This window comes from Carettochelys insculpta, chromosome 1, assembly GCF_033958435.1.
Source record: "Carettochelys insculpta isolate YL-2023 chromosome 1, ASM3395843v1, whole genome shotgun sequence".
NCBI classification, from domain to species: Eukaryota; Metazoa; Chordata; order Testudines; family Carettochelyidae; genus Carettochelys; species Carettochelys insculpta.
In genome coordinates this window covers 230,356,325-230,377,013 of record NC_134137.1, presented here as the reverse complement: position 1 = coordinate 230,377,013, position 20,689 = coordinate 230,356,325, and the positions used below count along the sequence as shown (strand labels likewise).

Genomic DNA, 20,689 nt, shown 5'->3' with positions numbered 1-20,689 from the left:
ACACGCCAGTTATTGCCCACTCCTGGTATATAAATACCCGCCTCATGGGGGAAAAATACCAGATACTGAAGGACTCTTTAATTTAGCAGAGAAAAACACACCAAGAACCAATAGATCTGGTGCAAATCATTTAACAGTGAGGATGATTAGACAGCAGAACAAACTACCAAAGGAAGTGATAGATTCTCCATCCCTTGAAGTCTTCAAATCAAGATAGGGTCCTTTCTAAAATACATATGTTAGCCAAACAGAAGTTACCAGGCTCAACACAAGAGTAGCTGAATTTAATTCTATGTCCTGTGTTACACAGACATTTGGTCTGGATGGTGGTTTTCAAAGCCTGGGTCATCAGCTTGTAAGGGTGTGGAGCCTGACGGCCACAAGATTCTTTATTGGCATTCCATCCGCAGGCACGGCCACTTGAATCTCCCATTGGCCATGGTTCGCCATTCCTGGCTAATAGGAGGTGTGGGAAATAATAGCCCAAGCTGTCCTGCTTCCTGCAGCTCTCCCTGGCCGGGAACGGTGAACTCCAGCTGCTGGGAGCTGCGAATGGCCGTGCCTGCAGAAGTTCAGGTAAACAAAGAATCTCACAGCCCACCAGTGGCATATGCTTACAAGCTGCGAGCCAGACTTTCAAACTTCCTGGAGCAGATGACCTAATTCGGTCCTTTCTGGCCTTAAAACTTACAATCAATTGCTGTGACCAGTGCATTCATTCTGACTGCCATGCTGACTTTCCCTTACTTTGCATGCGCTCGGAGTATTTTGTCTGTGAGGTTCTAATGGAACTGCAGGTTTCACACTTGCGTTTGCATTGTGGCAGGGAGTGGGGTGTGGCTCAGGGCCTTTGGTTCACAACAATGAAGAATTAAAGCAGTACTTTACCTCTGACACGTTATGATCTACATGGGCAGAGCTGTCAGAGGAAACCATTTCCAGTGCAAAACACGTACCTTGTGTCTACACCAGCCCCTTCCTTTTGGAAGGGGCATGTTAATGAGCATGTTTGAAAGATGCTAATGAGGTGCTTCCATGAATTTGCAGTGCCTCATTAGCATAATGGCAGCCGCGGCGATTCGAAAGTGCGGCTTTCGAATCGTGTGCCGCCCATGGGCTGTTTCTACATAGGCAAGATCTTCCAGAAGAATGGTGCCTTCTTCCGGAAGATCTGAGGAACGTCTACACATGCAAGACACTTTCAGATTTCTTCTGGAAGAAGGTGCCCCCTCTTCCGAATTCTGTGCTCCGCTTCAGAATCAGGAAGAGGACCTTCTTCTGGAAGAAGGCATGTGTAGAGGTCCCTGGACTGCTTCTTCCAAAAGAAGCAGTCCTCCATGGTGGCAGCCCGCTGGAGAGTGGGGCCGCTCTAGACACCCACAGCAGGCCTCTATGCTCTCCAGGTCCTTGCAGCCTTTAAAGTTGCAAGGACCCGGAGACCCCATGGCAGAAAGCTGAGAGTGTGAGACAGGCAGCATGTGCAGAGCTGCCTGCCACGCTCCCCCGAGACCCCGCAGTGCCCAACGACTCCCGACCCACAGGGATGGCCAGCCGCCCAGTACCCCGCACTGCCCAGCGGACCCCAGGAACCCGGACAAGGGTAGCCAAGACCCCGACTGGGCTCCAAAAAGGGGGCCCCCCTCCTGGACTGAGCCAGAGCTCCAGGACCTCCTGGGGCTCTGGCGCGATGAGGAGGTACTCCGGGACACCAGCGGGCACCGGAGGAATGCTCCAGTGTTTGCCCACCTCACCCAGGGCCTGGCTGCCCGTGGCCACCCCTCCTGGACACCGGAGCAAGTCAGGAGCAAGGTGAAGGAGCTGCGGCAGGGGTACATGTGGGCCCAGGACAGCGCCTGCAGATCTGGCCGTGCCTGTGCCAGCTGCCCCTTGTACTGGGAGCTTCGGGACCTCCTGGCTGTGGATGACGCCTCACCACCACGTGCCACCATAGAGACAGCTGCACCCAAGCCCCCTGCCGCACCGGAGGAAGAGGACGAGGGACACGCCACTGTGGACATCCCATCTGATGGGGAGTCCACAGACGGGTCCCTCGTCATTGCGGTGCCCTTCACCGCCAGCAGCCAGGTCCCCTCCAGTCAGGCAACACCCAACATATACAAGGCCACCTCGGGTAAGTGCGCATAGTGGAAAAGCACAGTGCGGGGGAGGGGGAGACCTGGGCCCCAGCCCCAGGCCCTGAAGCCCTAAAGCCTATCCCCAGTCAGGGCCCAGGGTGCACCCATGCCTACGAGCAGCACCCGGCTCCCTCTCCCATGGAGCAACCCCCAAGCGTGCTGAGACTCCCCCCGGGCAGCATAGCTGCATCTGAAACCCCCCACTGCCGAGCCCCCCTCAGCCCACAAGCCCATAGCCAGGGTGGGCCACTGTGGATAGTGCTCTGGCCCCAGCATCATGCCCCGGTGGCTGCCACAGCGAGTGCACGCAAGCCCGCACGGTGGCCTCCCCTTGCACCTGCCCATCCCATGGGCCCATGGAGGGGGTAACCAGCCGGGGAAACTGGGGCCATGCCACCCAGGTCCCAGATGTGCCACTGACTCCCCCCTCTACCCCCACACTCTCTCTCCTAACAGCGGTACCATCTGAGGGCTGGGGCAGCTGGGCGAGGAGCCAGGGGCCTTCCAGCCTCATCCAGGCAGGAGGACCCAGCAGCCCACCAGCTGGGCCTGCACCAGCGCCCGCTGCATGGCGGCCATGGGTGCGCCGGACCCAATGCAGCCACTACGAGGAGAAGGTTATGGCCTATACAATGGCCCTCCGCCACCAGAACACCCTTGCCGAAAGACGACTTGGCCCTCAACGAGGCCAAGCTACAGTGGAAGCAGGACACACTGCAGTTCCCCCGGAGGCCCCCGTTACTGCCCCCCGACCGCCCAGCTGCCCCCACTTCATCCCCCCTGCTAGCCCCCCCACTGCCCCTCAGCTGCTCCCGTGCCCCCAGCCCATGACCTTGAGTCCCTGGCCACCCTACTGCCCCTGGGCCTGCCCGATGCTGCACTGAGGGACCTTGCACCATGGCTTGCGGTCACGGTGAGCCCCGTGGAGGGTTGCCCAAGCCACAACCCCGCCCCCCGGCCCCTCCACTGAGTCTGGGCCAGGTGCTGACTGGCTCTTCCTGTCGGTGCTTCTGGCCCCATCAGCACCCTGCAGGGGACTGCGCACCTGGGGTGGGAGGGGTGCCCGCGGGCGCTGGGGCTCACGGCCTTCCATCCTGTCCCTTGATTAGGGCCCCCCACTGCTCCTGCCCATTCTCCGTCCAAGTTTAAGTGCCCCTGCCCCCTTACCCCCATGTATATAGTTCACTCCCTATCAGGTTTTTGTCATTATTTTTATTATTCACCATTTACTATTTACATTGCTCAGAGTTGATAAAGGTTGAGGGTTTAACACGTTAGCATTCTGCACCCCCCGTGTCCCTGATTACTGTGGGGGAGGGTGGGGGGTTGGGAGGGGGTTGCATACTCATGAGAGCGCCTCATTAGCATCTTTCGAACTCGCTCATTAACACGCCCCTTCTGAAAGGAAGGGGCTCGTGTAGACCCAGCCTTGAGTTTTATCAGGTCTATAAAACCCAGGAATTAGACTACACATTATTGACTGCCATCTACTGGTATCTTATCTATTATTAACTAACTGTTTACATATAGAGAGAATTCTGCAAAAGCTCCCTGCAAGCAACAGCTCATCTGCAATATAGGCCTGTCCAAGGGGGAATGCATGCCAGAAACGTTGAACTGGCTCCCTTCTGTAACTGAAAATGTGACACCTTCGAGAGGTAGGATGTGTAGCCCAATAGAGGCCTGATCGAGATCAGGAAGTCTAGGCAAGATATAATTGTAACAATACAGTATAAACCGCCGCTTAAGCTTTCTTCCAAGCCTGGCTGTGTCTAGGTTTCCCTGCAAGACCTCCTTGAGCATTATCTACACAGCATTCTGGACTGAGCAGCAGCAAGCTCGCCAGCCCACAGTTGGGTTAGCAAAGCTCCTGCTACTGCCCTAGCAGTAGTTACAGGGACAGCGCTCTGAAGCTGCAGCTTGGGTTCCGGAGCCGAGAGATTTGGGCTATAATGTTTTTCTTCACGTCCTGTTCTAACCTGTAATGTAACGTTGCAGTCTCCTATCACACATTTGCCACACCCCACCCTAACGCTGGCTGGGTTTCGGCGGCGGCTTGGTGAGCTCTGAGCGCGTACAGTACAGTGGTTTAATGGGTGTAATACGAATTCACAGAAGCGTGGTTTGGTTCTGCAGCAGCACTTGCCCAGACTCAACACTGCACAGTGTTTCCTTTTTAGATCCCATATAGGAGCGCACAGCATGCTGGGAGTTAATGGTGTCAGTGAGGTGAACTAACAAGAGATGTCTGGGTTTCCTAGAAACCCCTTCACTTTATCTTTTTGCATTCATTTCAGTTAATCTGTTCCTCTGCCTCACATCCTGACATTAGCCTCCCTAGAAATCAATATACACCCCAGGCTGGGGACTGATTACAAGATTACCTTAGCAGCACATTTTCTTTGGTCACATACAGCAGGATGAGGATTAGAGTCACCAGACTGCAGATATTTGCAAACCAACTCATGTATAAGACGATGCCTTAAACTGACAGCAAGATATTTGTACAAAAGCACGGACCTGCACTGGATGGCTTATTCTCTAGTATGCAGAGTACCAGTGGCAGTTCTGCCCAAAGAACAGAAGAGTCCATGTAAGTCAGCTCCCTCAGGGAAGCAGCGAGTCCGACCTAGACCAGAGGGGCAACAGCAACCAGTGGGATAAGCTGTTTGATGCCTATCACGATGCTTGGCTCTTGAGTTGCAACGCAGGAGGCCTGGCTACAGTCTGAGATTATCACGAGCACAAAGTTCAGGACTGACATGCACAGTGCTTTACTATGAAACGTGGGACCAAAATCAGGAGGAGAGGCTTAAGCAACCCACAGACGTTTAAGCTCTGAACTTTTAAAAGAAAGAGCTGCAGACTGTTCTTTCATTGTATAATTATGGGGAATTTTTAATAGGCATCAGCCTATCAATGATTAGCGAAACCCTGCACAGTCGAAAACACGTTTTGTTGCTAAAAATAGAAACATAAATACTCAGCGCTCAATTCCCTAACATTTAAAAAACTCTGGTTCAGAGAGGGCAAGAGAGCATGTGCTGTATGTGTGTCATATCCTGGAAGAGACATTTTGGAGAACTAAAGTGATGGTTGGATGACTACATTACACCAATACACCACAGGATGCAGGCTAAGGCCACTGGAGAAGAGGGGAGTCTGCCAGCTATTTCCATCAGACTGCTCCCAAAAGCTGCAGGGAGATAGAACCCCATGGATTCCACTACTTTTTCCATCTCAGACACTGGATGCCTTTGAATCAGAACATTTAGTAATGGAGAAGACCTGTTGGGTCTCATCTAGTCCCTCCTCTCATGAATCAGACCAAGATCACTGCCTACCCAAAATGACCAGTGCTTTGTCCAAGTCAGTGTTAAATACCTGAAATAATGGGGATTCCCCCATTTTACTTAGGAAATGACTCCATACCCCAATAGTCAATTTCTTTACACCTAGTTTAGGCTAAGTGTAAGGGTCATTTCTAGGTTGATTTACACCACACGCTTTCCCCCTGCTTCCTTCATTAAGGTTACAGATGGTCAGAGCAGTTGATAAAAACTAAACGCAAATACACTCATCCCATGTTCAACGAGTACTTTACTAAGGAGTATTCGCTAAAACGAGGAACAAATATACCTACATTTATTAACTAAATGAGTGAACTTCCCCTGCTTATATGGGTGGGGTCCCTGGCTGGGGAGCGGGGAGACCCACAGCCTGGCGGCTGGAGCCTTCTCCCTTCCTTCCCTCAGACATGCAGCTGTCTGTCAGCCCTGTGGCTGGAGGAAGAGAGGGAGAAGGCTCTTAGCCTGGTTACCTCCTCTGCAATGGCTGGAACGTGAAACTAATCAGCCGTGAGCTGATCAGTTTCCCGGCCCTGCAAGACATGGGGAGACTGGAACCAGCCTGCCCCTGGTCCCCAGCTCCTGCCACTTTGGGAGCCAGAAAACTGACCAGCCCTGGTGGTTCCTGGCTCCCCTCCCCTTGCAGGAAAATTTGAGTTATGCAGGGGTTACAGGAACAACCCCTGGGTAACTCCAGGGTTTACAGTGTTAGACCCCCCGCCTGCCCCGCAGACCTCACGCTCAACCAGGTTTTAACCCCCCCACCTATGGTCCCAAACTGCCCCCAGCTTTAAACCCCCCCCAGCAGCCCCAAACCACCTTCAGTCTTAGAGCCCCCTACCAGCCCCAAACCACCCCCCAGGTTTAGACCCCCCCAGCAGCCACAAACCACCCCCAGCATTAGACTCTCCCTGCAGCCCCAAACTGCCCCCAGCCTTACAACTCCCCCCCGCAGGCCCAAACTTCCCCCAGTCTTAGACCCCCCTGCTGCATCCCTCAGCAGCCCCAGCCTTAGACACTCCTCCTCCTCCTGCAGCCTCTTCACCAGGGCTGCTAGGCTGAGTGGCTCCCCCAGCTCTCCTGCTCCCAGCAATTAACTCAAGTGTTAAGATTTCAGCACCTAAGCATAAGGTAACTGCTATCCCTAGTGACAGAGATAGTTGCCATCTCCAGCAGCTTTGTCTATCGATAGATATCTGCCTGAGGCAACAGTGTTAAGAAACTGCAAATGGCTTCTTTAACAGCCGCATGCAGCTGGGAACTGCCCAGCTGGCAACCTTTTAACAAATCTAAAGGGACCCACGTTTGGGTCCTGACCCATAGGTTGGGAATCCCTGCTCTACATACATACACTACAGCCTATTTCTGGTGCCAAACTATTCATGTACATCAGACAAGTACCTAAACTCAACTGGTTTATGTCAAGTTGCACGCCCTTGGAACAAACTGGAGACTTTTACATGTATTTTAATGGGAATTTACTGTTGCTCTTGTGTTTTTGTGTACAAGCAGAAAATCGGGAACCAATTGTGCTTGTATAGGAAGGGATAAGTGTACAAACAATGTTACTGAAAATACCCAGTTATTCTGAAGAACTACAAAGAACTGATTAAAGAACTCATAACCACTACCATTGGGCCACATAAAAAAATGGACAGACTCAGTGTTTTCTCCTTTAATTATTCCAAAGTCCTAATTGAGGAAAAAAAAGAGGCTCTTTCTACAACATTATAGTGAGCATTAGGAAAATAAGAATTATATTAAATTAGCCAAGTAGTAATCTAGTTCAATATCTTCTTTCTAATAGCAGCCACTATCGGGTGCATCAGATGAAGGTGTAAGAAACCTCCTAGCTGCTGTTTATGGAATAATCTGTCCATAGGAAACCTCTCTTAGTGGTTAGCTGAGACAGAGTGTATATCTCTATTTTTTTTTTAATTCTATGTAGCATAACTGAGGATATTCTCGTTCTGCCTGTCAATGTCTAATACATAGTGTAATCCTATTGCACTCTAGGCCTCAGTAATAGCTTGCATAAATTAGTTCCACTGGCTAATAAGCTTTTATCTGAGATAAAGTTTTGGGCGATGCCCATTGTCATAGTATTCAGTGGACCACCTAGGATATCTCAATGTTAGATAGGGATTTGACTTCCAAATCTTAAATGATTCACTTATTTGCTTTGTTGCTTAATCATGGTGGTGCTTTTCCATCCTCTTACTGTGTCTGGCAACTAGTCCTTTTAATTTCTATTTAACTAGTTTCCTCATTTCTGCGCAGTTCCCCTTTTTGATGCTAAATGCTGCTGTAGTGGTCTTCTTTGCTATCCCACCCCACCAAAAGGATGTTAAATTTAATTGTCATAGCAGCTGTTACTCGATGGTTTGCACAACATCCCACTGTCAGTTGATCATCCCTAGTCAATGACATGCCAGAGTTCAGAGCTTCATTCACATGGGTTCCCTTCCTGCCCCAGAAAGGCCAGGGCGGGGGCTTTGAGCAATGCATCCATTTCTGCCACTGTCTCTGCAACTGGCTCACTGATATCTCTGCTGCTGATTACCACTGCCTACTTCTGATATTTCTGTCGCTGCTCATCTTTGCCACTGTTACCACTGCTGCTGCTTGCCACTCCTGCAAAGCCATCTTCTCAGAGTCCCTTTCTTACCCTGATTCCAGTTCTTAGCGATTTCATTGGGTAGTGAGGAACTGCTTCCTCTTTGTTGACTTTCAGTGCAACATTGTGCCTATACTGGGTCCAAAGACTTAGCCCAGGGATCAGCAACCCCCGGCACGGGTGCCAAGAGTGGCACTTAAGTCAATTTTCATCAGCATATGAGGCGGGAGCTCATCCCCAACCTTCCTGCCCCATGTAGCTTGCTCAAAGCCATGCTGCCTGTGGATTAACAAAAGACCAGCTAATGCTACCAACCACCACCTAAAGGATAAAACTCTGCATCTTCATTTATTTACTAATGAAGCTGTTGTAAGTAGGACTATTAGTGACTGTAAAAAGTATCACTGGCACTTGGACTGTATATAGAGTTCAAAAGGTCAAATTTTGGCACTCTGCCTCAGAAAGGTTGCTGACCCCTGGTTGAGCCCCGAGATCTGCTTATCAGAGATTTCAGCTCTCGTATCACTGAATAAAAACAAGGACTCCCAAATGAGTCCAATTGTAGACTTACAATAAATAACGCAGACTTATAGTTTTGTAGATTTTTGTTATACTATCATAGACTCTGTTAAGACTTTCTGCTAGGTAACATAGACATTCTTTATTACTCTGTTCACTCAGTAATATGTTAAATTATAACACACATTCTTTGTTCTTGCCATGCTGCAGTTATGTAAATGCATGCCTGTGTGTGTGAATGAGAGAAAGACTGGACATGAAAGGACCTTCTATACCCAGAGGATCAGAGGTGGAGCAGAGGACTCGGGGCAAACCAAAACAGGGCGCATGGGCTACCTCAAAGTTGGAGGCAAGCGCCCCTTTGATGAGGACTGGATAAGGACTTTTCCAGACAGCAAAGTTGGAGAAGACTGGATAAGGACTTTCCAAGAAAACCAACACTTTCAGGCCATCAGCATGCAAGGCAACACCGAGATGAGGTCGCACCCAGGACTGCTGGAAATGCTGGGAACTGTGTGACTGGTTGAAATGCTGGGTGCTGTCTGAAATGCTTGATTGAATAAAGCCTGATAAAGTGGAACACATGGACTTGTATGAGGGAAAAACCCTATAAAGAATGGGATGTCTCGTCTTGGTGTTTGGGTTCTGTCTTGCTACAGCATGGAGCACCAGTCCTGACAGAAAGGACTTGGCTCTACCCCGCCATTCCCGATCTATCTGGCCAGTAGGTCAGGGTGGGCAACAGGCTGATAATGATAACATCAGCGGGATGTATGTGTGTATATGTGTTTGTGTCTGAAAGCATATGCTGCTTTGCCTATATTGTTTAATAAATGTGGCATGGTGCTTTATCCCCCTGAAAAAAGGTCCCGTGTGCTTCTTTTAAGCATAGCACAGTCAGCTCTGTCTTTAAATTCTGGAGAAGTGTGGGCCAAATGACTTCTAGAACTCATCAGGAAGAGTCTATATCATCATATAGCTATACCAGTCCCCCGCTCCCATCTCCAGTGGGATATGGCAACCCTACCCTGTACTTAAGGCTTGCTAAATCTAAACTGATCACTCTGGCACAGCAGGTCTGTCTGCCAAACACCTAGGCAAAGTAGATGTGTATTGGCAAATACAGTCTGCTACAGAAGCCTTCTTCCATGGTGTATCATTAGCTATCTGAGGAGAGCTTATTTGCACCCTTCTTACAATGAATAGACAGACAATCCTTATTGGAGATTCAGTACTCAAAAGAATCAAAAGAACATCCTGCAAGGGCCCCGGCAGGAGGACAGATTAGTGTGCGGCTTGCCTGAAGCCAAGAAATAAGACCTCACTCTAAGAATTGATAGGCTTCTGATTCACTAAACAGAGATCTGTTGGTGGTGGCTTGCACCAGCACAAATGACATTGAGTCCTGGGCTACCTCACAGTCTGTAGCTAATTTCAGGGCACAAAGAAGCATGCAGTGAAATATTCAAGCTATCTTCGCTAGGCTTCTTCTTGTACTCCAAGCAAAGGAGAGGCAGAAGCTTCTGGAAAGGAATCACTGGGTAGATAAGTGGCAGAGGGCTTGGGTTTTTGTGGAACATTGGTCCACCCTCTTTGGGAAGAAGGGGAGGTATAAGCTGAACAACCTCCACCTCACTAGAAGGGGACACAACCTCCTTGGTTAGGGACTGGCTAATGTGGTCAATGGGGTGTTAAACTAATACCAGAAGCAGGGGGTGGAAAGAGGGAAGACATGATCATTAGCATAAAATTGAGATGTTGAAAATTAAATAAATCAAAGAACCAGAGGACATGAAAAGAAGCCATTCTTTAATTGCTTTTTCACCATTGCTAGGAACCCAGGTCATAAGCAAGAGGAATTGGAATTGCTCATTTAGGAGCACGAATTCTATCTAGTTGATGTTACTGAAACCTGAGGGAATGATTCATGCAATAGGAATGTTAAAATCAATGGCTATAACCTATTTAGGAAGGACTAAGTGGGCAAAAGAGGAGGGTGAATGACACTCTATATGAAAAATGGCATTATCTGTTTCTGAGTCAATGATAACTTTGGAGAAAATGATCCTGAGTGCTTATGGATCAGTGTTCTAACAACACAAAATGGAGTACTAACTGGTGTCTGGTGCAGATCACCAAATCACAGCAGGCACAAAGATGAACACTTTCTTCTATGAAAAAGCGGAGTCCTCATTTCCAGTGTCATTTGACCTAGGTGTCCTGCTTCCTGTACTAAAACATCCTTGGAATGTATAAATATTATACATGAAAATTTCCTAACTCAAAAAGTGTTGTAAACAACACAGGGGAACTGTATTTTAGAGACTGTCCTGGCAATAAAAGAGGAACTGATCACAGAACTAAAAATTAATGACAGCTTAAGTACAAGTGATCATGAGTTGATGACATTTACAATATGCAAAAAGAGTATCGTCCAGTCTCTCTATTTCTGTCTCTCTCCCCATACATACATACACACATAGCTGGTGTTTTAATAGGGCCAGTTTCACAAAACTGAAAACAATTTTGTGCCAATCAGCTGGGCTCAGAAAAACGTGACTGATAATTGGGAATTATTAAATAACACCTTGCTATATGGCGAAAAACTACAATTGGGGAAGAAGGCTGTGTTGGTGAAAAAAACACCCTGTTTAGATGAGAAGCAAAAGCAGCTGTAAAAAAAAATAAAACTTATGCATATTACAAATGGGAGAAAAGGGAAGTTGATAACAATGAAAATTAATCAGAAATTAGGAATTGTACAAAATTGATAAAGAAAATCAAGGGACACAAGGGGAAATCTTTGGTGAACAAGTTAAGGACTATAAGAAGTATTTTGAAACATGATGGGAACAAAACAAATCCTGAGAATGGTACTAGTTCATTTCTGAATAAAAATGATAGCAGTAACAATAATAATGCAGAAATGGTAGAAATTTTCAATAAATATAACTGTTCTGTATTATCTGTTTTTCCCTTAAATACAGTTCTATCATAGGTTGAAAACACTCCTTGCATTCCACTGGTACCGTAGGAGACTGTCAAACAGCAGCTACTAAAGTTAGGTATGTTTAAATCAGCAGGTCCAGGCAATGTCCATCCGAGGTTTTCAAATATCTGGCTGAGGAGCTCAATGGACTCCTAGGGGAGCTGTGTTAGTTTGTAGCTTCCCAAAAAAAGAAAAAAAAAAGCCCAAAGTAAGCATAGCCACTTGGTTTTTTTGTGTTTTAATATATTTAAATGTGAATACATGTATTGGGGGGCGGGGCGGAGATGGGAGAATTTAGGCCATACTTAGAGAGGGAGGGAGGGACTGTATCCTGGGAAGCCCTGACTGAGGCAGTTGAACAAAAACTCCCCATGTGACATGTGATGCTGTTATCAAAAGAGCTAAGGTGATCCTAGGATGCACAAACAGGGGAAACTTGTAGGAGCAGAGAGGTTGTTTTGCACTTTGCGCTTAGCATTGGCAATCACGGCTGGGTTAGTGTGTCCAGTTCTGGTTTCCATAATTCAAGGAGGGGACTGATAACTTGGGGAAGGTTCCAAGAAGAGCAACATACATGTTAAGGGATTAGAATACATGCCATCTAATGGGAGTCTCCAGAAGCTCAATAAGTTTAGTTTAACTTAAAGGCTATGTCTACACTAGCACCCACTTTTCAAAAGGGGGATGCTAAGGAGACACTTTGGGATATGCTAATGAGATGCTGCAATGAATACACAGTGCCTCATTAGCATAATGGCAGCCGCAGCACTTCAAAAGCGCCGCTTTTGATTGCATATGGCGCGTCTACATGGGATCCTTTTGGAAAGGACCCCTGAACACTTCAAAATTCCGTTATTCCTATTTGGTTAGAGCCCCATGTAGACGAACCATGCATGATCGAAACTGGCACTTTCGAAGTGCTGCGGATGCCATTATGCTAATGAGGTGCTGCATATTCATTGCAGCACCTCACTAACATATCCTGAAGTGTCTCATTAGCATCCTCCTTTCAAAAGGGGGGTATTAGTGTAGACCCAGCCAAAGTGGGTTAAGAGGTAACTTGGTCACAGGTAGTAAGTACCTATATAGAGAACAGATATTTAATAATGACCTCTTCAGTATGTCAATTAGTGGTGTAAAATTATGTCAGGGTTAGAAGGTGAAGCTAGACATTTTCAGATTTTAAACAGTCTAATGTTAGCAGCTGCTTTTTCACATCCTTCTGAAATACAATTAGAAGGGAAAGAATCTCATCATTACATGATGAGGCTGTATCATCTGGTTGTTCCTCCTGCACAAAAAATAAAGAAAACCCAAAAATATTTGTTGAGAGCTTCTGCCTCTTCTGCATTATTACTGATAATTCTCCTGTTTCCATTTAGTAATGAATCAATACCATTGTTAAGATTCTTTTTGTTCCTAATGTAGTAAAACAGGTCTGCAACCTGTGGTTCAGGAGCCTCATGTGGCTCTTTAAGGACTTCTTTGTGGCTCCCAACACTATAATTGCAAAGTATAAAAAAACCAAAACCAAAACCAAACCCCCTCCTGATTATTTTTGATAAACGGTGAACATCTGAAAGTCCAAGAATGAACAACTCATATCTAAATAGCAAATGATATGTGATCTCGTAATGTTGGATAACTCCCCCTTTAATATGTGCAGTGCATTGTGGGATATGATTCTGTATCTGTGTTTTGAGCGTGCAGCTAATAAAGTGTTGATTTTTGAAAAGGAAAAGGAAGCTTGTGGCATTCTTACTATGAAGGGCAACACACATTTTAAGGAAGAAAAGCGAAATTACACAAAGTAAAATTGACATAATTAAGGCAGGTAGGAGTGAAAGTCAGGAAGACAGTGGTACAAAACACACACATGTAAAGTGTGAGGAAACAGAAATTACAAAAGGTTTGTGAACGTCCTGCAATAAACATGTATCACATCACACATCACTGTGTGTACGCAGTTCTTAAAATAGAGGTTACGAAAAGTATGGTTTGATGTTATTTATTAAGGACTGTCTTGTATTGACATGCAGCGCGGCTCTTGAATTTATTTATTTATTTTTCTACTGTATTAAAAAAAGGGTCTTCTTGCTATTTTGGTTGCTGACCCCTGTACTGAACAAAACAACTCCTAGTTATTGGTTTTGACTCTGCTAGCCAACGATATTTTTCCTTCTGTCCGTTTGTTTCCCCTTATCAATTTTCTGCAGTTTCTAGTGTCTGACTAGTGAGAACAGCTGTCTCCACTTCCCCATAGGGTTAATTTTTAAACCAGCACAGCCTTCTCCCTCATTTGTGGGTTTGTGCCTTTTTCCTCACCCATTCATTTTTCTGATTAAAATCTTTCTACCAGATGATTTGATTCATAATTATTTTTAGCTTTGTGAAACTGGCCCCATTAAAACACCAAGCATATCTGTATTAGTTGGGTAGACTTTACTCTCTTTGCACATTATAAATGTGATCACTTGCACTTTAGCTACCATTAATTTTAGTTCTGCGATTGTTTCCTCTTTTTCTTCACTGTTTTGAGCTGCAAAATTGTTATTTATAATATTTAGACATTCCAAGCTCCTGTTAGTATTGGCAACATGACACCTCTGGCATAAGTTATTCAAATTGACATTTCCCAAAATCATACAGCTCTTCCCCTATAGGTTGTAGGTAGGAGCTGGTCAACCTGTTCCTTACTGTGATTTGGTGGTCTGCAGCAGACATTAACTAGTACCCCATCTTGTGCTTTATTAGTTAGGATATTGTTGTTTAAGCATTTAAGATAGTTCTTGTCTGAGTTGTCAGTGACTTGGAAACAGGTAATGCCATTTTTGTATTGAGATCCACTCCCACTCTCCTTTTGCCCAAGAGCTTCTTTCTAAATAGATTATAACCATTGATTTTAACATTTCCATCAAGCAAATCATCCCACCCACTTTCAGTAATAACACTGTAATCCCAGAGGCACTGAGACCACTGACAAGGGAAAGTAAAGTCTGCTCTACAGCCTCGGCTGAGAACCAGTTAGCTTTGAGCTTATGTGGGAGAATACATGGCTTTAGCCTGAGCTCACAGGCTCATTACCCGCTGCCAATGACCTGGGTCACCCTCACACCAACCAGACAGAATTTATACTAGTAAATGAGCAATTCCAGGTCTCTTTAGTTACCCAGGCTCCCAGCACTGGTATACAGGAAATTCAAGAATTTCTTCTCTCTTTGTCTTTTGGTTTCTTCATTAATTTTGTTCTCAGTATTTTGATTTAGTGCAAAATAAGTGTTCCTATCTTCTTTATTTTTACTCCCTCTGTTCGTTATTATTTTAAGGTTCTCCTGACTACTCTAGCCAGCCTGTCCACAAGGAGTTTGGATGATTTTTAGTGAGGCCTTATAGTCCCTTATAGTCCATAGAAATTGGACAGATGTTCCACAAAACCAAAACCCTCCAGCCGACATCATTTACTTAGGCAGCAGTTCAGTTCCAGAGTTCTGCCTTCTGTCTTCCTTCCCATGCGGGACAGGATCTCAGTGAAGGTAGCCTGGACATGCTTCTGCTTCAGCAGGCTTCTGTGTTTTCTGAAGTCCCCTATTATCTGTGAGATTTCCCGAAATGCCAATATGAACCAGCTCCAATGAATTACTGCCAGCAACTTTAAAAGCCTCTTCCCATCTTACAGTCACATGTCTTGGTTCCGGGAAGACAGCACACAGTCTGTCTCTTGAAAAATATTCCTTTTATTATTCTGAGTACTGAATCCCCAACAAGGACCATCTGTTTTCCTTGGATGACTGGGGAGCTCTTTGTGAACAAGCCTGATTTTCTTACAGGTTGGGTTGAACTGCTGTCCATCTACAGGCGTGTCCCATAGGTGTGTCTCCATTCCCTGAGAACCTAGGTCGTGACTGGAAATGTCTAGCCGTGTGGAATTCCTTCCAGTCTTCTAATTTCTGGTGGCTGCAGCCTGCTCAGACTGATCTGCCTTTAGTGGTTCAGAAGACTGCCATGACCTCTTGCAGTTACAAACTTCCAGGCATCCTCTCTAACTTTCTCTCTGACTCCTTTCCGTCTTGAACCTGGGATACTGATGTTTCTCTGAATCTCACTGTCTAGGAACTCCTCAGCATCTCTGTTCCCAGTAGCATCTCTACTTGTCACTCCAATCCAAGAATCTTTTTCTCCAGAACAGCTACCAAAATACATTTCATGCACAGGACATTCTTTCTGACATCAGGTCAGATGGAAAATATGGCTTATTTTTTGCACCACTGTTTCATTTCTGGACATATTGAAACTGCACACAGGAAGGAAAAGCCTCTCAGATTCTTCCTCCATTCCTTCCAAAACTCCCCTGCTCACTGCCTCTGTTGGTAGTTCTCAAGTTCAGCTAGAAGAGGCTTTTTATACCAAATCTGCCTGCTTAGTTCAGCTCACCTCCACCCCATGTCACCAGGGAATAAAGAACTACTCAAACTGCAATCAGCAGAGCTGATGAAAGCTCCAACAGTATGGCTTTGCAGTCCTTACTAAGGCACCAATAAACAGACCCGTGGCTGCTTGCAAAGCAGGTCAGACACAAGCTGTGTACACTGAGAGAGAACAAACAGTGAAATAAACAACTCACTAATGGATCAAATGCACCAGTCGCTAAGTCTCACTGGCACAAACACGGAGTCCACGGCTCTGGTCTATGAAGTCCTGCTGCTACCAGCCTCATGACTCTTAAATTCATTTAGCAAGTGACTTTTTATACTGTCTCCCTGCTTAGCTCATCGTTGTTTGTGATCCAAGAAACCCCCAATGTCACCTGGCAATGGAGTTACAAAAACATCCTCATTCTGGTGCACACATCCTGGTATGTATACCAAAGAACATCATGTAAAGCCTCAAAGAAAAGCCAGCATCACAATGGTTATGAATATAAATGTAAAATGTATGTCCTGCTGCTATGTAAGAAGTCATGCACTGGAATTAGATTCTTATACTTTGTGTCAAGGTATTAATTACCAGCAGAGGTAACTGACTTCATTGCAATTGAAAAACTGATTTCCCTCCGATCCAGAAATGTTTATTCATCTACCTGCTGAAATATAAATTGAGAATTGTCTCATTCACTGTCACCAGTCTAGGATATATGAAGATGTAAGATTGTGACATTTCACAAGAAGAAAAAAAAACCCATGAGGAAGAGTCTTTTCAGGGGCTGTACTTCAAAGGTTTACTGGATTATAACAGGAGAACAAGAAAAGCACCATGTAACCCTGCACCTACAAATCTATTTGGCAGTGAGAGGACCCTCATGAAAATGGGATCTCAATCATACCTGGCTGAAAACATTGCAAAGGAAATTTGGACGAGATAAATTTCTTTAAACAGAAGGTTAACTTGTTGAGTTTAGTCCCTAGGAATCATGTTATAATTCTGATTGAGATGTAACCTCTGTCTTTCCATTATCTTTACTCACGCAATACTGAGTTTATGGTAACCTCGATATCAACAGAGATAGGAAAAACCCTATTTTTAAAATTACTGGCACTATAAGGCTACTCCAGTGAGTTCTGGATAAAATTCAAGGCTGTTGTAAGTGCAGAAGTGCTAACTCTGCCTTTTGCTGCATTACAAAAGGCACTGGAACATATTTACAAAATTTAGAAATTGCTCAAAGTTTTTTGCTTTCATGTGCTTTACATTTCTCCTGCGATCGTGAAAGATACCAGCTGCCTTGTACAAAAGTCTCACTAATTTTTGTTTTAGGCTGAAGTTCATTATTTTTAAAACCTGAAGTAATTTTATAATTTACCAGTCTGGCTGACTCTCTCTCAGCTATTCCTCTTTCCAAACCATGCATGAGCCCCTTGCTTTTCAGCATAGACTCTTTGCATACATTGTTTAGGTATATGTCACTTCTTTGTATCAATAACCAGGGGATTGAGATTTTCCCCTTTAGTGGCACTGAGATTTTTCTGCAACTTCATCTCTTACAATTGTGTCTGTAATCTGCAAAAGCCACTGAAACTTGTATGAAGCTCCATGTTAAATCTTAACCTTTCCACTTCTAAAGCAATCCAAATGCCACTTCACTTTGGACTCTTCTACACTAGCCCCCTCCTTTGTAGGGGGCATGTAAACGACCCCATTCAGAGAATAGCAATGAGGTGCTGCACTGCATATGCAGCACCCCATTGGCATAATTCCCGCCATGCAAACTTCGAAGTTGCTAACTTCAAAGCCACGGCAAGCAGCGTAGCCATGGGCACTTTGACGTACCCACGCAACTTCCAAGCTCCCTTACTCCCAAAATGTTTATTTGTTACAGATCACTGACGGCATTGCAGCCTTCCAGAATCTTTAACTGCTACCTACACTGATACAGCATCTTCCAATGCATGGTTTAGGGGCCAATCAATCTCAGTCACTAGTTCATTCGGGATTGCTTCATTTTGCTTGCCACACACCAACTGGTCTGTGAAGGCCCTATTTCGACTCTCTCGGAGCTGGCATTGCTCCGTTAATTCCCTTAATTCAGTCTTACATTCAGAAATTGTTTGATTTTCTTTTGCAACCTGTTATGGATAGGTGACTTTCTAAAATTTCCACATTCCCAGAAAATGTCTTGTCTTCCAGTTTATTTGGAACTGTTTGGCTAAAATGCAGGTTGTACATTAATCCCATGACACTCAGTAAAGCTGCTGCATTTGTCTAATCAGTTATATTATTAATAATCACATACTCCTCCAGTTCCCATCAATACATGTGAGACAACAGAAGTGTAAGGGTACAACAGCATTCAAACTTGGACCCCACCTTTTAACCTCATGCAGCACCACTTTTACCTCAGGAAATCCACTTGTATTACTTCCAGTGTAGAGACTGGAATGGGGCCACAATTAAGGGATGTCATGTGACCTTGCTGAATATTCCTCTCACTGCCCCTACCAATCAAAGGTTTCAGCATCACAGATCCTCCCCAAGAGAGGGCTGAACAATCAGTGCAAGTTCTTTGTTTGTGTGATCCAGTGGGAGAAGTGTCACATGACCCTTATAAATACTTCTACTATCATGCTCTGTCAGCTGGAATTGGTTCCACCCCCAGAACATCCTCAAGAATGGGAATGATCAATTAGGACAAGTTCAGAGGTAGAATGACACGCTGGAAGAGGGCTTTGTTTCCCCTTTAAGAAACTCCTCCCACCGCCCTCTACCAATCTACAGATGACCTAGTCCTGTCGGACACACCACATAGGAATTGTGTACCAATCAGAATAGCGGTAGCACCAGTGTCCAGCTGGAGACCCTGCCATCTGGAGGTTAGTGGTTGGCACCTCAGCAGTGAAGTCCCTGGAAGCCCCTTGCTATGCTGAAGAGTCCCTAAGTTTCAAGAACATGTTCTCAGAAATTGTGAAAACAAAAAGCAGTCCAGTAGCGCTTTAAAGACTAACAAAATAATTTATTAGGTGATGAGCTTTCGTGGGACAGACCCACTTCTTCACACCATAGCCAGACCAGAACAGACTGAATATTTAAGGCATAGAGAACCAAAAACAGTAATCAAGGTTGTACTCTCTGATTTGCTCACCCTGACAATACTTTTCTGATTTGTCAACCTTGATTACTATATTTGGTTCTCTGTGCCTTAAATATTGAGTCTGTTCTGGTCTGGCTATGGTCTGAAGAAGTGGGTCTGTCCCACGAAAGCTCATCACCTAATAAATTATTTTGTTAGTCTTTAAAGCGCTACTGGACTGCTTTTTGTTTGGATAGCATATAGACTAGCACGGCTCCCTCTCTGTTACTACTCAGAAATTGTGGAAATGCTGAAAGGAGACAGGGCAGCTCTGTGAGAAGTGCCCAATTTGTTTTAGCGCTGAGTGTATTCAGTCACCTACAAAGAAAGTGCTGTATTACAATACATCTGAGGAGAAGAGAGTGGATGACCAGGGCTCGTTGGCCTAGTCATTGTTGAATATAAGAGAATCTGACACCCATGTGCGCATGAGTCAGGCTGATTAGCATGGTGCTCACCCAATACCTGAATTTGTAGGGGAAGAAGACAAGGTCTCCTTGGAGATCCCACTGACAAAGTGAACTGAGGAGATGTTCATCATCAACGTCATCCTCAATAACTGTGGGCTCAGCGCCCGTTGGTGTCTGATGCCTCTCTCACTATTTCCTCCCATCTTTCCCTGTCCAGTGCAGACTGGCTTAGTTCCTATAGACTAGCTCCACACCAATTTACTACATCATCTAGCCATTCTCTGTGGGGTCTGCCTCTCCTGTTCGAACTGTCCATTATGCCGAATACTAGAGTCTTGATTTTTCGCACGTCGTTCATTCCTCAAATACGCCCCGATAGTTGCAGCTTCCATTTTGTAACCTTCTGCAGCAGGTTCTCTTTCGGCTGTATCTTCCTATATAATTCCTCACTGGTGACCTTCTGCAGCCACCCTATTCTCAGAATCGTTCTATAACAACTCCTTTCGAACGCCAATATTCTTCTTTTCAAACCTTTCGTTATCACCAACATCTCACATCCATACAACATGCTGCTGAATACACACGTTTTCCAGACGCCCAGCTTCGTTCTTAAGCTAATTGCTTTGCTTTTCCAGATCTCATCCATCGCCTTCAAACTCGCTCTTGCTTTCGCTAGTCTAGTCGCTATTTCCTTCTTACAGTCTGGATCTTACGTTATGTTGCTTCTCAGATATGTGAGCTTCTCTACATTTTCTAGTTCAATACCATCCACACTGATCTTCCTTCCTATTTCCTTATCTCCAAATACCATTGTTTTTGTTTTATCTATGCTCATAATCAATCCGTACCCCTTCCCTTCTTCGTTTAACACCCGTACCGATGTTGCTTGGGTAAATAGACTCTAAAGTAGGCTGGCACAGTATTTCCTTTGCACTAGGCTCCATACATCTCTGCAGAGGCACTGACTTTTGTTTTGGCCAGTTCCTCTCCAGCCCCTGCCTGTGCAAGTAGCAGGCAGTGGCTCTGGAGGAAGAGGTCAAATGGGGGTGAGGCCTTGGGGCAGAGCAGGGGCAGGACAACAGTCTGGGCATCAAAGCCCAAAACAGATTAC

At 45.5% G+C, this 20,689-nt stretch overlaps 1 protein-coding gene across 2 annotated transcripts in view; it reads right to left on the bottom strand.

Annotated features, from left to right (window-relative positions):
- Positions 1-20,689, bottom strand: part of CASR (calcium sensing receptor) — a 160,253-nt gene that overhangs the window by 31,596 nt on the left and 107,968 nt on the right. The window lies entirely within an intron of this gene.